The sequence below is a fragment of the Octodon degus genome, unplaced genomic scaffold (genome assembly GCF_000260255.1).
Source record: "Octodon degus isolate 3935 unplaced genomic scaffold, OctDeg1.0 scaffold00005, whole genome shotgun sequence".
Classification (NCBI taxonomy): domain Eukaryota; kingdom Metazoa; phylum Chordata; class Mammalia; order Rodentia; family Octodontidae; genus Octodon; species Octodon degus.
The window spans coordinates 25,593,449-25,610,118 of record NW_004524581.1 but is presented as its reverse complement, the minus strand read 5'-3'; the positions used below and the strand labels follow the sequence as shown (position 1 = coordinate 25,610,118).

Here is a 16,670-nt window from a genome sequence, read left to right as displayed (position 1 = left end):
TACTTTCTAGACATTTTCTACATCCCAAACAGAGAGGGCCTTCTTATTTCCATCAGTGTTCTGCTATGAAAGCTTGGAGAAGAAGATCCAGTCGAGAAGAAATTCTTCCCTTTGGGAACATAGATTGAAGCCTCCTGGAATGATGGAGTTGAACGCCATGGGACCACCGCTGTCCCGCACTTGCAAACCGGTCCCTCCATCTGCCACATCCTTGTGCTAGATGGGAGTCCCATGAGTCCTCTGAGTGCTCTAGAGCATCACAGGCGAAGGATCTAGGCTGCTGTTCCAGAGGAGCCATTTCGCCTGCTGGGGTGGTGAATGGGTGCTGTTCCCCGCAGCAGGGAGGTGGCCTGGTGGGTCCTGTGGGTCTACCCCTTTTGTGCTGTCCACATAGCTGTGTGTCTTCCATGTGAGGTGCACAGGGAAAACATTCGGGACTCTTCTTAGGCAGTGCCAGCACGTCAGAAGGGTATTCCAAAGCGGGCATGGTGACAAGCACCTGTGACTCTGGTGCTCTGGGACACTGAAGTTGGAGGATTGCAAATTCGAGGCCAGCCTGGGCAATTTAGCAATTTAGCAAGACCCTGTCTCAAAGCAAAACATCAAAAAGGGCTCGGGTGTTAGTCCAGTGCAAACTTCCTGGGTTCAGGTCTTGGCGCTACAAGAATAAAAAAGGTGGCACCGCCACGTTTGGGCATTTGGGCGCCGCCAGAACTTCTGCATCAGGTGCCTCATCCTGAATGTATGGCTCGCCTAGAACCCTCTGCCTCATAGCGAGGGCAAAAAAGGGGTCCCTCCTTTGCTGCCAGCCATGGCCTCGCCTTTCCATCCCCCACTTTCTGGTGACAGAGTAAGGATGTAGGCAACTTCTTCAAATGCTTATAACTTGAAAAGAAAAATGCCTTTGCTTTCTCCAAGCCTGCCCATGGAGTTCTATCATGAAGATGATGCCATAGAAAAATTGACATCTGAACAGAGACTCAACTCCTGGGCATCAGGGAAACACATAAGTATAAATCACAGGGAGCCCCTACTCTCCACTTGTCAGATTGGAAGAAAATTCCTATTTGCTATATTTGATGTAGACAGACCCAAAGATAGCTCTGCTTCACCAAGAGTCACTTTAAATGGACGCGAACACTTCAGAGGGCAGTTCGACACCATCAGAAAACTGAAGCTGCCTTTACCCTATGACCCTGCAGTCTCCCTTCTGTAAGTCTAGAGAAAGCCTGATGCACAACACAAGGAGAGTCGTTCAGGTATATTCTCTGCGGCATGGTCCTTCAGAGCTAAAAACTTAACCCAAATGTTTGTCATCAACCAAAAGTGTGGCTAACGGTTCGATGTACATACACAGTAGGACTCTGGGAGACACGGTGAAAGGAAGGAAGGAATTAGAGAGACATATTAGGGAACCACATCCCCAGAAACAAGGGAAAATGCCTTTGCTGCTACATTTCAAATTATGCAAAACAATGTTCTTTTATTTACTAATATTTGCATATGTAATTAAGGTACATAATTGTGTTTGGGAAATAACCACAAAATTCGGAGGGGCGACCCCTTCTAGGGAGGGCTATTTATATCTGTACTATTTTATTTTTATACTTCCTGGTGGACACACAAATGTTTGTTGCACTGCCTATGGCTTTTAGACATCCAAAATATTTGGTAGTTTAGATAAAGTTAGTTTTATAGAATGGGCAGAAACTTCTGTCTTTCAGAAAGGCTGAACCATGAATATGAAGGTGCTTCTCACTTATTCCAGGTCTGCTGGGGACATTTTAGGTAGCTGTGACACTGCCACGTAGGTTGTTTATCTAACCAGCTGCATGGGATGGTAGCCCCTGCACATAACACATGCTGTTTTTAAGCTGAACATCTTGACCTTTTTTTTTTTTTCCCCTAACTTGAGGATTTGTTGGGGCTGTATTTTAATACACTGGTGGAGAGGCAAAACGGTCATCATAATAGAAACCAAAAGCAGCTTCAGACTCACTCCCAGAGCCCACTGCAAAGCCTGCTCTCTCTCTGTTCCTTGGGAGGTACTGATTTTTTTCTAGCAAGTGCTAGAAAGTGGTTGCAGCCTCCAGCCCGACGCTCTTTGGTCAAGGCCGTGGGATCAACAGTCTCAGGTAGTTGTCATTGCCACAGCATGGAAGAATCTTCCTCTCTCGCCAGCCCTGCCTGGTCTCCACAATGTTCTTCTCTTTGGCTTTCATTCATCTATAGCTAGGGTAGGCATGCTGCCCGGAAGTGGGGGAGTGCCTGTCCCTGGAAATCCCTTCACTTCCTGTGACTGGACAGGGCCTCCATGTTGATGTGTGTGTCTTCGTGAAACGCTGAGGCTTCAGCGCCTTTGCATGCCTCGCTGTCACAGCTCCTCGCCCGTGGAATCTGTGTTATCCCAACCCAGGTGCCTGTGTTGTGCCCCATCCCGCAGGGGGAGCCTCTGCCTTGACCCCACCTTAAACCACAGCTGTCTGTGCCACCACAAAGCTTGTCCAGTGGACGGTGCTGGCCTTGGGGATGGGAGCGGTGAGTGGCTTTCCTTCCTTATATTGCTTAATTGCACAACATATAATTTATCTTAATTAAAAATTTAAAAATCACATGAACTAGGGACTTGTTTGAAGAAACCCTGGGCAGATAGTTACCCTGGACATGCACATTACAGTCTGCAGTAGTCGGGCTCCAGCCTGTAACCAGCCAACACTCCTCCAAGGGTGTGACCAACAAGGGCTTAAGGAAGGGACAGGTGCAGGGCCACCGGGCAGGACAGGAGGTGCTGAGGCACTCCCAGGTGAGCCGTACCAACACCTGATGTGGTGGGAGCGGGGGAGGGCATTATCATAGCCCCTTGCCAGGCCCCTAGTGTAGCAGAGAGGGAACCCGGAACTCTGGTCAGCTGTTTTTCCTTCCCCTGGGCAGATTCTGCTGGGCCCTGGAAGCTCAGGCATCAGGGTGCTGCCTTCCGCTCCCTGGCAGAGCGGGACAGTGAGTGGATGGAGGGGATGAACAGGGAACACCCAGCTCTTTTCTGTCTCTACTTGTTATAGCTGGAAGAGTCAGATATGGCGAAGGGTCTCTATTGATTGGCTCTGCAGTAGCCTTTGGGCACCTGCGGTTATGGTTTTGGATTGGCCGGCTCTAAGAGGCTTAGATGGGTCAGCCAGGAGAGAAAAAGAACTGCTACTTAGGGCCATGGGGTGGGTGCTTTTTCTGTGTTCAAAGAAGCTGTTTTGAACAGGGAATCAGTGGTTTCTCAGGCCCTACACAACTGCAGTCCATACAGTGGAGGTTTCTGCCTTGCAGCAATGAACTTGGAGGGCTCAAGCGTTAGTGCCTGGGCTGGAGACCTGGCGGGAGCCAGATCTGAGGGACGCACACCGCGCTGGCTCTCAGCGCCGTGAGAAGCCGAGGAGGCCCTCGGCCGGCATGCGCCTTACACACGGTAATGACGCTCAAATTGTGTCAGCTGCTGTCACCATTATCAGTTTTTTCTGAAGGTCAGAGGCAGTGACCGCTTGGAAAGAGGAGGCAGCCCTCGTAAGCCCGCTGGCCCTTCTCCAAATGTCGTAGTTTTCCTAGCTCATTGCCCACATCCTGTGACCCAGGCTGCCTACACAGGCTGATGGTGGGGGGCACCAGGGAAGGTACAGGAGTAAGGAAACGGCAGCCGGGCTTCTTGAACTGCACTGGGCTGGAGAACCCCAGCTTCCTTCAACCCCCTGTACCCGGAGGACTGAGAAAAACAGTCCTATGGCTGCAGAAGCTGGAGCAGCACTCTGCTCTCCCGCCTCCACCGACCCCTCCGGAGCCGCAGTGCCCAGAGCAGCACGGTGGGAACACACTAGCTTCCCATCCTCCAAACCACCACTCCCCTGGGTATTTATCTAAGAGACTTATTCCTGGGACCCACCACCCTCACCCCTACTCCTGTGAACTAGTTTTTTGGTTTTTTTTTTTTTTTTTTGGTGGTACCAGGGATCGAACTCAGGATGTTGTGCTTGCCAGGCAAGCACTTATTCCACTGAGCTATCTCCCCGGCCCAGAGAGCTAGTTTTTGAGGTTTGTATCAGTTATAGTTTGTGTTCAGCTACACGGAATAGAAATCTGTAGAGCTGCTCCTTCACCCAGGGGTTTGTATTTTTCTTACGCAACAAATTCTGCAGGCACAGTACGGAGTGGGTAGAGTGGTTTCACGGTGTCACCAGGGACCAGACCTCCTCACTCTCTCTGCTTCAGTCTTCTTTAGAACGAGGCTTGTCTTTGCACTCAGGACTTCATGGTTGCAAGAGGGCTGCCTATCTCCCTGCCAATCTTCACATCTGCATTCCAGGTAGGAAAAAATATCTGATGAGACACAAGAAGCATGTTCTGGCTACTTGTGCTGTTTTTACAAAAGCCCCACTAGGAATTGGGCAACACTGTTAAAGAGGTCTCCAACTGCAGCAGTATCTAGGGGAAGCTAAACAGTTTTTAACTCAGTCAGTTCCTGCCTCTAACAAGAGAGGGCTCTAGGAACACAGGAAGAGGCGACTGCTGCCTCTTGGGGATGACCAGCACATGCCAGGACTGTCCTTGGCTCAGCCACAGTCCCTGCCCAGAGGCAGCAGTCATAAGCTGGGAAGGACACAAGCCTGCTCCCAGGCCTCAGGGACCAACTTGCAGGGTCCAGCTCCTTCTCTGCCCTTGTCCAGTGAGGCCACCATCAGACATCTCACAGGCACAAATAGTTCTGCCTCTAGGGACGCAGTCGGTGGTGTCCTGAGTCACCTTCCTCTCAGTGTCTGCCCTGACCCCGTCCCTGGTCCTTCCTGTCATCACTGGCAAGCTCAGCATGGCCGAGGGTGCAGGCAGCGCCAGCCTTTACCTGCTGATCTGTACCAGTTCCCTGCTCAGGCCCCAGACATGGAGCAGAGATACTCTTAGAAACATCGATTTGCATTCTCTCTCTCTCTCTCTCTCTCTCTCTCTCTCTCTCTCTCTCTCTCTCTCTCTCCCAGACTCAAACTCAGGACCTTTTTGCTTGCAAGGCAGGCGCTTATGCCACTGAGCTATCTCCCCAGCTCTGAGTGTGGAGTCTTTATTTATTTGGTATTGGGAATTGAACTCAGGACCTTGCACTTGCCAGGCAGGTACTGTAGATTTGCATTTTCTTTTTCTTTTTTGGCGGAACAGGGGATTGAACTCAGACCCGCGCATTTGGCAGGGAAGCGCTTCTTGTACGGAGCCGGAGCCGTCTCCCCCGCTCCAAGATTTGCATTTTCAACCCCAGGGAATATTTAAAGGGTCCTGTCGCGCTCAGGTATGGTGTGTGTGTGTGTGTGTGTGTGTGTGTGTCTGTCTGTCTGTCTGTCTGTCTGTCTGTCTGTCCTGTGCCAGTGGCAGCTGGTATTTATAGTAGGGTCCACAGAACCATTCTTACATGGCTTTAAAAAGTGAGATCCTTGTGTAGAATCTGTTTTGTTTTCGCTCTGCCTTCACCCTGCCAGTACTGGGGTAATTCGACCCCTTGTACTGGAGCCACCCTGAGCAGCCACTCCGGAGGAGGGATTCTGTAAACTCACCACCTTGCAGACATGAAGGGCCTGCTGCAGAGACCTATGGGTGCCCTGAAAGGACAGCTCCACCCCAGATCGTCCCTCCCGGGGAGTCTGCTGCGGTGAAACCCAGGGACTGTGGATTCCTAAAGATACCAATGATCCCATTGCATATGTGAGCTCTTAGCAGGCCATTCTCCCTCCTGTTGTTTTTCTGTACCTTTAGGCCTGTATTTGGTCTTGCCGGTGGGACTGAAGATCCCTGGGCTGTATCTGTTTGCTCAGGTCTCTGGGGTGGCAGGTACCCAGGCTGGCTGTCTCTAGTGGCTTTGGAGCTCCCAGTTCCCTGGCTCAGACTTGGGCCCGCTTCAGAACCCTGTGTGCTTCCTGATAGCTTTAGGCTGTGAGACCACTGAACCCAGGACTGCCAGGTAGCCTTTCTCGGGCCTGGAGGCCTGGGCAGGATAAGGAGCACAGGCAGGGGCCCTGATTGCATGCGGGGAGGGGACAGGAACACGGGCTTAGCTGTGCTGTCCCTGCATCTCTTGCTCCCTGGTCGTGCCCAGGGCTGTTAGACCCTCTGCAGCTGGCCCACTACTCTGAGGACTCTACAGATCCTTTCCTGATTGCCCTAACAATGTCTACTGTTTCTCCAGGCCCACTGTGTGCCGTGCTCCTGCAGGACCACTGTGTGCCACGCTCTAGGCTAAGCATTTGTGTGTCCCATGTCTCAGTCTTGCTATAGCGCTGCAAGTGGCTGTGAGCCCACTTTACAGAAGAGAAGACTGAGGTTCTGAGAGTTTCTGTGACCTCCTGCAGTCACATAGCCAGTTAGTGGCATGGAGGGGCTCTCAAGTTGGATGAACCTGACACCAAGACCCATGCTCTACGCCACTGCACCTAGACTGGTGTCAACCAGCCTCTCTTGAGACAAACTCTTTGACCACGTCATTTCTGCTGTGCTCTCTCTGGCTTCCACAAGTGTTATTCACCCACGTGGTGGGTGGTGGGCTCTGGTAGTGGGGTCAGGGTGCACTCTGTACTGCAGGTCTCTTAAAACTGTCTCAACCCTGCTGTCCTCTGCTCTACCACAGCACATGTCACCTCCCTCCCTCCCCCCCTTCCCGCCCTCCTGTGAGCTCCTGAGGCTTTTGGAGCCTAGGCCACAGCAGTGAGTGGCTCATTAGGGCCTGTCCTGGTTCCAAGATTCCCAAAGACACAAGAATTCCTCATTGAAAAGCCAAGCATTCTTGGGGAAAGTGTGTGTCACCCAGGCAGCGAGCTTCCTCACACTGGGAAACAGGATCATGGTCCCGCCCAGGAAAATAAGTGTGGGCCTCAGTGCCAGAGGGAAGTAGATTGGCTGCGCCCCGACAACCCCACTCCAGCCACCACCCCTCCAACCACAAGTGGGGAGCTTGCCTTCCCAGTTCATTTGAGGGCACGAACCGGATGGCATTTTCTTCTGGACAGAGAAGCAGCAAAGAGGCGGATTAGGGTGTGCGGAGTGCGTGTGTGTACGCGCGCGCATGTGTGCGCGCCTGTGTATCCGTGCTTGCGCGCGCGTGTGTGTGCGCATGCGTGTCTGCGTGCATGCGCGTGCATGTGTGTGCGCATGTGTCTCTGCGTGCATGCAGGCGCACATGGCTCTTCACATGGATCACTTTCTGTGAAGTTGATCTGGATGGACCACTCACTGCACGCAGATCCTTTATGTGAGATTTTGGGGTGGGTGAGGGTCCCCCAAGAGCAGGGAGTCAGCTGCTCTTGCCTGGGGGCGGGGGGGGGACTAGCTCCTTCCACTCGTGGGGCTCAGCTTCCTTGGGGTAGGGGGTGTCCTGGTCCATACAGAGAAAAGCTGCTGGGGACCCGTCAGCCAGCTGCACAGGCAAATTCAGAAGCCCGACGAGAACCAGGCCCGCAGCCAAGCGGAAGTGCGTGAGTTGAGTGTGCAGAGTGGTTGTGGAGAGGCTTAGAATCAAGAAAAGCTTTAGAAGGAAATGAAGTTGAAAAAAAGTAAAAGGCAGCTTTCCCTCCGGATTATTAAAGAAAAAAAAGAAAATTCAGGTTTATAATAGAAAATGCCTAGAAGCAGAAGATAAAACAGCAGTCAGCTTCTAAGTCCATCTTAGATCTTTCTGTCTCTCCACTGCCTAGTCCCCTGCTTCTCACCTGGCCACAGACCACTTGTGGGAAACGTGCCTTCCTAGCTGGGTTCACATTTGGCAGGGACAGTCCCTGTCTTGTCTTTCTGCATTCATGCGTGATTTTTTTTTTTTTTTTTTTTTCCGATACCAGGGATCAAAATCAGGACCTTGTGCTTGCCAGGCAAGCACTTACCCTACTGAGCTATCTTCCCAGCCCTCTGCATGTGTTTTTTAAGGAGAGCTAAGTACGTATTGTAAGCCCGGGTGGGAGATGGCCTTGGATCCTGGTTTGATTCCCTGATCAGAATTACCACAGGTGCATGGCAGGGGAGCCACTGGGAGCCGGCTCTGGAAAGGGGTCTTGGGCATGGTTTAGTAGAAGAGCTCAGAACTTGGGGAGAGAAGGGCCCTAAAGCACTGGGATGTGATCCAAGTCCAGTTGAGCCAGTGGGTTACCCCAAGGTGTGGAAAAGCTTGCCAGTGAGGAGGGCCTGAAGCTCAGCCTCCGGCTCCTGTGTGAGTTGTGGGCAGTGGTGCAGCAAGCTCCTGTCCTGGGCCGTGGCGTGATCACCCCCGCCTTGAGCAGCGCACCCGTGTCCTTACCCAGCCTTGGTGGCAGGCGGGCACTGTAAGAAACACTTGCCTACCAGATCATTGGTTATCACAGCTTGGAGTCCCTGCTGGTTAGAGCTCCATGCCCAGGATGACCCAGAACCTCAAGCAAGGTCCACACTGCACAGCAATGGCGCTGTGTCGTTCAGACCTGCCTCTCTCTCTCCTGCCCACTGCCATGACAGAGGACATCCCCTGATCACACACTTCTCACCAAGGCTTTCCAAAAACAAGCAAGTTTCCTAGCACTCACAGGAGGGGATCGGCTGCCTTTGCCCAAGGGAGGGAGCCTAGTGCCTGCGTCCTGCTGTCTGGTGTTCAGCAAGCGGTTGGAGGCGATCCTAACGCTGCTCTCGGCCTGCACCTCTTCCCTCTCCCTCCAGGGAGTCTTCCAGGTTGGGTTCCACAGGATACTCCTCCCTCCCCTCCTTTCCTCTCCTCAGGATGAGCCTGCTTCAATTCAAAGCCCCTTAGTAGCTGGAATGGTGACCTCGTGGCACCTCAGGAGCCCTGGCTTAGAGAGTTGGGGTGAATGGGCCGAGTCTGCCCCCTACAAATGGAGGGCAGCAGTCTTGGGGACTCTAGGCCCAGCAGCAGCAACACACCCTAGGAACGAGTTAGAAAACCCAATTTCCAGGCCAGTGCCGGGTCTACATCAGGCTTGCATAGAGACCCTGGTGCACATGGATGACTGAGTACCTCTGGACTCAAGATTCCAGAGGAAGTGGTGGTGCGCTTATGGGTCAGCTCCTGTGCTGAGCTCCCATTCCTATCGAACAAGTTAGGGTTTTTAAGCGAGGCTACAGGCAGAGCATGGGCTCTGGGGCCTGCACCTCGGATCCACCCATTGCGTGGGTGTCCCCAGTGAGCAGCTCAGGTTGTGTAGGCCTGGACCTTGTGACCCTCACTTGAGGTCACAGCACTGCTCTGATCATCCAGGGAGGCTGTGTGATGAGCCCTGAGCTGTACCAGGCCTGCAGTGAGGCGTGGCAAGTGTGGCACACTGGGGGCTTTCGGCCAAACAACTCTTCTGCCCACAGGGCTTTCTAAACATGGTGAACTAGAGGACAGTCTGGGGAGACTGATGATGGTTTATATTACAACAGTGCACACACTTCAAGCAGAATGCTAGGGACCCTTGTTCCAAAAGAGATGGCTCAGCCAAGAGCCATGCCGTTTGGCCCTCCTCCTCTCTCCCCAGCTACCCGAGCCTCATGCCCCCCTCTTTGTCACGTGGAGCCATCTAATCTGTGTGTCCCCGGGCCCTGTGTCCCCACTTTGTGCCTCGCTCTACTTTGCAGATCGAAAGGCAACTTCCCAGCCACGGGCCTGCCCACTCCGCTTCTCAGGCTGGCCTCTCCCCAGCAGGGAGGGGCAGGTAGCGAGGAGGTGTCGTGGTTCCCTACAGTTAGGCAACTGTGCTACCCTGAAGGTAGCTTCAGGGCTGCAGTCAGTCTGGGTTTGTCCATATCCACATGTATTTTTTTCACTGAAGCACATCAGTCTATAAATGGTCCTTCTGCTCTTCCTGTAGCCTTCACATCCTTAGAACTAGGGATGTAGTTTCAACCAGCATTTCTCAACCTTGGGAGGAGGCCAGAGGATTCCTTATTGTGTGGGGCTATCTTGTGCGTGGTAGGAGGTTCAGGGCCATCCCTGTCCTGTATCCAGCAGATGCTGGTAGCATTCCCCAGTTGAAATAACCCAGATCATCTCTAGAAATTGCCAGAAGTTCCTGGGGGTGGGGATAGGGCTGGGAACCATTACCAGTTAAGAACCATTGCTCCAAGCTAAATTCTTTCTTTAATCATCTGAGCCCATTACATCTGATTCTGTCCAGAGTTTATCTCTGCAGTGTATTTAAGGTCGGAGGAGTGGATGTACCCACTGGCAAGAAAGATATAGTTCCAGTATCCTGGAATAGACAGGTAGGAAGAGGAAGAAAGAAATTTATGTTGTTTTAAAGCACCGGAATATGCTTGGGTGTTACGAAGAATAATCTCACTGGCACTGACTGAAGTCTCCTCTGAGACTTGAGATGCTAGAGTGTAAGAGAGACATCCAGAAAAGTAATAGAACTATAAAATGATTCCGATCTTGTTCCCATTCCAGTGTATCTTGAAGTCAATGCAGATATGGAATTAGACCTATAGGCCTCCTTTGTCGTGGGAGAGGCCGTGGAAGGAGATGGTTCCTAAAGGAATCTTCAGGGCTGTGTGATGTCATTTCCTCAAAAGCTGCACACCCACCCTTTCTGCATTTGAGTGAAGGGTGTCCCTCCCTCGTTCCAGTTCCCTCTCTGGTCCTCTTGACCTTGCAGCAGAAAACCTCACGAGAGCCAGGGAATGACCCTTGATTTTTTGCCTTATAAATACTCATCGTCTCATTTCTGGTACCAAGATTTTTTTTTTTTTTTAAGGTCATATTTAACATTCTTGTTGCCGTAGTGGAAACTTTTGTTCTTTGGCGAATTTCCCATTCCAGGCTCAGGTCAGATTCTTCGGCAGAACTCTGAGCATTTTCTAGAGAAGTTTCACCCGTGAGACAGCACCTTTGATGCATTAACATAGCTGGCTGGAGTCAGGGCTGAGACTCAGCACCCCAGGGTGGATGGGGAAGCTGGGGAGCTAGAGGAAGAGTGGTGTGCCTGGAACTCCCAGTGCCATGACCTGCTCCATCTCCTCCCACAACCTCTCCCATGACAAAGAGAACATACAGGTCTGCCTTAGCTATTTTCTGTTGTTGCTGAGGCAGAATGCCTGACACCTAAAGTTAAAGTGGAAAACGTTTATTTAGCTCACAGTTTGTAGAGGTTTTAATCCATAATCTGCTGGCTCCAGGTGGGGTGGCTTGGCAGACAGACATCACAGAGGAGAAGCAGTTCATGGCGGAGAAGAAGGTTGCAAGCAACAAGAGAAAATCACAGCTCTTCCTGTCTCTTCTGTCTTATGCAGGCTACTCGCGGTGGGTAGCACTCACACTCTTAAGCTTAGAACCCTTGATCTTAGCTTTGTGTCATGAAAGCACTTTAATGTCACACATTCCAGATGCAGTCACCTCTGAGAAAGGTCTAGGTCCTTTTCTGGGTTGACTTGGCAGAATGCATTGGAATGGGAATGGGATAGAAATCCTTTTATAGTTCTGTAACTTGTCTCTTTTGCACCCTGCCATCTCAGGTCTAAGCTTTTCAAGGGTGTCAGTGAGGTTATGCTTGGTAACACATAACCCTTATATTCCAGTGCAACAACAGAAGTTTCTTTCTCTCTCATACTGCCCGTCTCTCCTGGGTCAACAGAGGGGCTTGACCTACTCATTACAGCCACTCAGGGTCCTGGGCTGGCAAAACAGGTGTCGTCCTAAATATCAGTGATTGCTTCACCAAAGGGAAAGAACCTGATCTTGCCAACTAAAAGATCTGGACTGATAAGAACACAGGTATTTGTCAGGGTTCTCCAGAGAAACAGAAGCAATAGAACCAACCAACCTACTTACCTATCTACCTACCTTCCTCTCCACTTCTTTCCTTTCTTCTTCCTTTCTTTATCCATCATCCATCCATCCATCCACCCATCATCCATCCATCTACCTATCCATCAGCCATCAACTATGATATATTCATATATCTATCATTCATCCACCCATCCATCTATCCGCCCCTCCATCCACCCATCCATCTGCCCATCATCCACCCATCCACCCATCTGTCCATCAATCTATCCATCCATCCATCCATCCATCCATCCATCCATCCATCCATCCATGCATCCGTCTCTCTGGATTTATTTCAAAGAATTGTCTCCACCCTCTGCAGGGACGACCAGCAGGCTAGAGACCCAGGAAAGAGCTCAAGTCTGCAGGCAGCGTGGGGACAGAATTTCTTCTTCTTGGGAAACTGCAGTCTTTCTCTGAAAAAGACTATGCGTATTATGGAGGAAAATCTGCAAATGTCCATCTGTTCCAGAAAAAAAATACCTTCACAGCAACATCTAGACTGGTGTTTGACCCAGTATCTGGCCCTATGGCTCAGGCACGTCGACACATAAAATCAACCACAAAACATACAATGTCTACTCTTAGCTCAGGGAACAGAATTAGTCACGTGCCCCCCGACCCCACAAGTTCCACCTGGTCTGTGCCTGGAGCAGGAGGTTGCGAGCAATACTGTTTGACTGAGCACCAATCAGCCCAATTGTAAATAACTTTATCTGAGGATGGAAAAAATATCCATTGGTGTCCCCATTCCAACGCATTCTGTTAAGTCAGCACAGAAATGGACTTGGACCTCCGTGTCCCCTTTGTTGTGGGAGAGGTTGTGGAAGGAGATGGAACAGGTCATGGCCTGGCCTCTCCAGTGACTAAATTTGAACACTGTTGCTAAATACCTTCTTCGCTTTATCTTGATTGTTTTCTCTCTAGCTGTGTTTTCTTTGTGTTAGGTATTCAAGATTTGTTTGTGTCTTTGTTACCATTGAAGGATGCTTTGCAAATGTGGCCTTTGTGCCTTCCTTTTGGTGCCATCTCTTGAAGTTGTCTTTTTCTTGCTTGGACTGGGCTCATGGGAAAAGCACAGAGGCTGCTTGTCCCTTTGCCACCGTCTCCCTAGGTGTTTCTGGCAAGTCCGTTCCCACTCTGGGCTCTCGCTTTGCTGGCTCTGTAGAGGTGGTTGGAGCAAGGTGACCGACCCGTCAGGGTGCTCTGGGGTTCTGCGCACCTTTCTGTCCCCAACAGCAGGAGCTGGGTGCGCCACGGCTGTCTGGTTGCCTCCAACGGGTGCTGTGGGACAGGGTTTCTGTCACGAAGCTGGCAGAATCGTGGTTCTGACTGCACACTCTGGCCTCGTTAGCACCTTGACTGTGGTGCATTCACTAGCCGAGAGAATGTGGGCTGTGTCCCAGCTGGGAAGCATTGTCCCAGTGCCCACTGGCTCTGCGCCTGGCTGGAGGGGAACTGAGGAAAGGGTGTGCTGGGTGGGGGCCGTGCAGAGGGCAGGGCCAGGGGATGGGAACAGCGTGGCCCGGCTGAACCAGGGCAGGGAGCCGGGCCAGGCCTTCCAGGCTGTCTAGGCAAAGCTAAACTCCAAAGAGCAGTGTTATGAGGACCTCAAACAACTTGAAGTTCTTCCATGACCCATGCTGGACGCCCAGGGCAGCTGCTGCTGCTGTTCAAATGAGAAGATGGATGAGAAATTGCCACCTATCAAGGGACAATAATTGCTGTGATAAATATGTTTTCTGCTAGGTGCCAGGCATAGGAAAGTAAACAAAGACACTGAATTAACTAGAATCGAGTGTGGTGCCAGCTCTGCTAGCCTGCTCTGCCTGGCATCTGAGTGGTTCCGGCTGCTGTGACAAAATAAGAGCCTGGAAATGTATGCAGCAGACATCTTTCTCACAGTTCTGGAGGCTGGCAAATCCAGGGGTCAGTGGGTGGCAGACCTGGCATCTGGTGAGGTCTGCTCCGGTTCATAGGTGGCTTTCTGGGCACTATTCTTACCTGCCCTAGTCAGGCTCATTTAAAATATTTGAGTAGGAAATAGGAAACAGAAACTTTTCTTTGTTTTGGTTCATAAAATTATCTATGTTAGAATGTGAGGCAGCTTTCTAGGGTTGTATTACTGCCGAAGCGAGCACAGAGACTCTCTTTTATAAAAGGGCACAAATTCTGCTGTGGGGGGTCCCATCCTTAGGGCCGAATCACCTCCCAAAAGCCTCGCCTCCAAACCCCATCGTACTGGGAGTCAGGTTTCATGCCACCTATGAGTTCTGGGTAGTCATAGGCCAAGTCGGTGAAAACTTCGAGCCGTGAGCCAGCAGCAGGTCATCCCCAAGGGCGGGAAGACTCCGAGGCGGTAGGGCCTGGTCTTGGAGGCTGCCAGAATCTTTCTAGAAGAAAGCATGGCCATCCCTGGCGGCGTGTGGGGCTCAAGCAGACTGCAGAACACTGGAGGGGCTCCTGACATCTCTGGCAGTCTGTGTCACCCCGACTCCGTCCTGGTCGGGGGTGGGGCACAGTGTGTGCCCGGAAGCAGCAGGGGGAGCCCATGGACAGATCAGGAATCCCGATTTGAATCCTGTATGAGGAATCTGGAGTTCACTGAATTTTTTTCTTCTTTTTTTGGTCTTTTTTGAGACAGGATATTGCCGTGCAGTTCAGGCTGGCCTTGAGCTCACTTTGTAGCCCAGGCTGCTCTCGAACTTGCAATGATCCTCCTGCCTCAGCCTCCAGAGTGCTGGGATTACAGTCATGCGCTACTATACCTAGCTGAATTTTTTTTAATGACTCTGATTTTAAAAACTTTTCACTTATATTTTTGCTGAAAAAAAAACAAAACAAGTAACAAAAAACCAAAAACCAAACAAACAACTTCTATCCTAGGTAAACCTGAACCCAAGTGGATTTCGTCACAGCGGTGCCGCCGGGGCTCCTGCCTGTTCGCAGTCCCAAGGGCGCGCATGCGTCTCTGTGTTCTAGTTGGGCTTAGTTTACTTTTTATTTTTTGAGGATAGGTGATTCTCTTTTCTTCAATTTTTATTTTTCAATAGTACATGCAGTGTATAATGATGACCTTCCCCATGTGGAGTTGGTCCGTGTCCCCGTCACATCCTAATTCGTTTTGCCTTCCCTTCCCCCCACCCCCTCATCTTTCCTCCCCTTCCAGTTTGCAACCAATCTATCTTCCCATTTTCAATTATCTTTTAATTTGCTCTTTATTTCTATTTTGGGCTTTTCACATAAGGAAACCAAGCGATATTTAAGACGATTTGAGATGTCTAAGTAGAAGCTAGGAAATGAACTTTTTGGTTTTATTTCTTAAAAGTAACCGATTATTTAAAAAAAGTAACTGATCATTTTAGAATAGAGAAAATACTTAAAAAAAAAAGTAGGAAGGTGAAAAAATAATTCCTCTCTCCAGGAAATGTGGGTACCAGCCAGGGGGGGCCGGGGTGTTTCCTTCCAGTGAGCGTGTTCAAAACCTTCCTGTCTTGAAGGTCTAAGGCATGAACTTGATCCTGGAAGGTGACAGTGTTGCGGGTGGACGTTGGGTGGTTTTCCTGGATTCTCCCCAAAAGCTGAGAGATGAAATCCAGTAATTCAGTTTGGGTGAAATTCTAACGTTTGTACTTACATCCTCTGAGATGGGCAGCTTATTCTCTGAAGGCCTGGATTCTCCCATCTTTACAGTGGGAACAGCAACAGTAACAGTACCTACCACCTCAGCTTCCTGCCAGGACTGAGTCACTTTCCTCAGGACTCTGTAGGTCATTCATGTCTGTCCCCAGGTGAGTCACTGTCTTCTATGCAGGAGTTGCAGGTGGAAACCTGCCCTGGGAAGGGCCTTTCTGCCTCCATTTCCCCCAAGTCAGAAGGTGGGGGAGCCTCGCTCCTTAGCACAGGCCTTGTGCTTACTCAGAGCTCTTCCCTGGAGATTTCGGCCCATCCTCCCTCGCTCCATCCTTCCTAACATTTCCGTCCACCACCCCCTCCCCTGGTGCTCTGGGGAGGCGGTCCCTTTAAGAGAGAGTCCTACACTCAGATACTGAGGCCAGCCCTGCTTGCTGTGGGGTGTGAACTAGGCTACAGCTGGGACCCTCCTGGGCTGAATTTGAGGGTGGAGCCTTTGGAGGAGGGGCTTTCTGGGAATCATCAAGTGCTGGCCCTGAGAATCCATGCCCACAGAAGATGCTGTCCCCAGCCCCTTACAGTGGCCCTGGGCTCCTGATGCTCAGCATCGGCTCTGGGACCCATGAGGATCATTCTTGAGGACTGAGGTCAGGATCCCAAAAAAGCCAGTTGAAAGTAGCAGGCTGAACTTGGTAAGTGAGAGCAGCTCCCACCGTGCCCTGCTCCCAGCTTGAAGATTGCAGGCTTTGGCTGAGTCCTGCTGGTTCTAGGCAAAGCACAGAGGGAGACTGGTGGGCATGGGAGGCCCAGTGGTTAGCGAGCCTCAGACTCGGACCTAGGGCTAGCCCTGGCCCCTCCTCCCAGTGGCTGTTACCCTTGAGGCTTGACATCTGGACACGCTGGAGCCTGGCCCAGGAGGAGGAGAGCGTGGGGAGGGGCAGATATCATTTTTCTCCCCCTCATTTGGGGAAAACAAAGTGTGGTCAGTGAGGGCTGCTTGTGAAGATGCCCGAGGCCAAATGACATTTGCTTCCTGAGGCTGAAGTCAGTGACCCTCTGGGCCTCTTTCTGCCAGGGATCCAGGCCAGTTCCTCTGCTTCCTGGGGTGAGGGGACAGACTGGACCTGGGTTTGCTCCCCAGCCCCCAGAAAGGTCTGCGTCATCCCCCGAGACTGGAGCAATGCGGGCAGTGGTACAGAGGGAGGGCAGGTCTGCCCAGGGCTGGGAAGAATGAAGCCTGTCA

At 51.3% G+C, this 16,670-nt stretch overlaps 1 protein-coding gene across 1 annotated transcript in view; it reads left to right on the top strand.

Moving 5' to 3' along the window:
• Positions 1–16,670, top strand: part of Daam2 (dishevelled associated activator of morphogenesis 2) — a 107,853-nt gene that overhangs the window by 14,335 nt on the left and 76,848 nt on the right. The gene's annotated exons all lie outside the window — the stretch shown is intronic.